This window comes from Cebidichthys violaceus, unplaced genomic scaffold, assembly GCF_023349555.1.
Source record: "Cebidichthys violaceus isolate CVI_PGR_0920_01 unplaced genomic scaffold, fCebVio1.0.p SCAF_15, whole genome shotgun sequence".
NCBI classification, from domain to species: domain Eukaryota; kingdom Metazoa; phylum Chordata; class Actinopteri; order Perciformes; family Stichaeidae; genus Cebidichthys; species Cebidichthys violaceus.
Window position 1 is genome coordinate 13,471,291 of NW_027176318.1, and position 837 is coordinate 13,472,127.

Here is an 837-nt window from a genome sequence, read left to right on the forward strand (position 1 = left end):
AAGGTCAAGATAGGCTCCTCATGGCTCACCGGTGGAGCTGCAGTGCCATCTAGGGAGACCTGCCAGCGATGCCGCTCACAAAAATAGCACAAATGGATATTTTTATTACTTCTCATGTCTTATTGTATTATATTTTATCAAACTTTTTATATTTACAATTCATTTTCCTTCCTTTATGGATCCTCCCTGTGAAAGCATGTCACAAGATTACACTTGTATAACCAGAGTGACAATAAACTGACAATACATTTTTTACTGGAGTTGCACGAGAAGCATAAAATCAAAAAAAATCGGTTTGAATCTGTACTTAATGTATCAGTATCACAATCACAACTATTTTATTAATCCTGGTGGGAAATGACTTTGATACAGTTTCCCTTACATATAACAACATAGGAAATAAAGAATCACAAACTAAATATTAATTATGTTCATAATGACACACCATACAACACAATACATGTAAAGCATATAAGGAATGATAAATATAGGACATGTGGTGACTTGTGGTGTTTGTCATGCATGCTTGTTTAGTTTAGTTTAGTTTAGTGTCTCTATGCACACTTTGTGAGTGTTTAATGCCTTTTATTTTATCATTTTATTTACTTCCCCTGAAATATAAAGTGAGATGAATGAAGTGTTGTATTGTACATAAGCAGATATTCTGTTAAAGGTAATATCTTCTATACAAACAAAAAGATAAAGTTTAACACTTCATAAAGATACTGAAAGGTTATTATATTCGGTTATGTGTAATTATACACGTGTGCATTTTTGAGTCCAGTTTGTCCCACTTTGCTGTTCAAGGACTTTCTCTCCGGCTTATGTAACAAATTC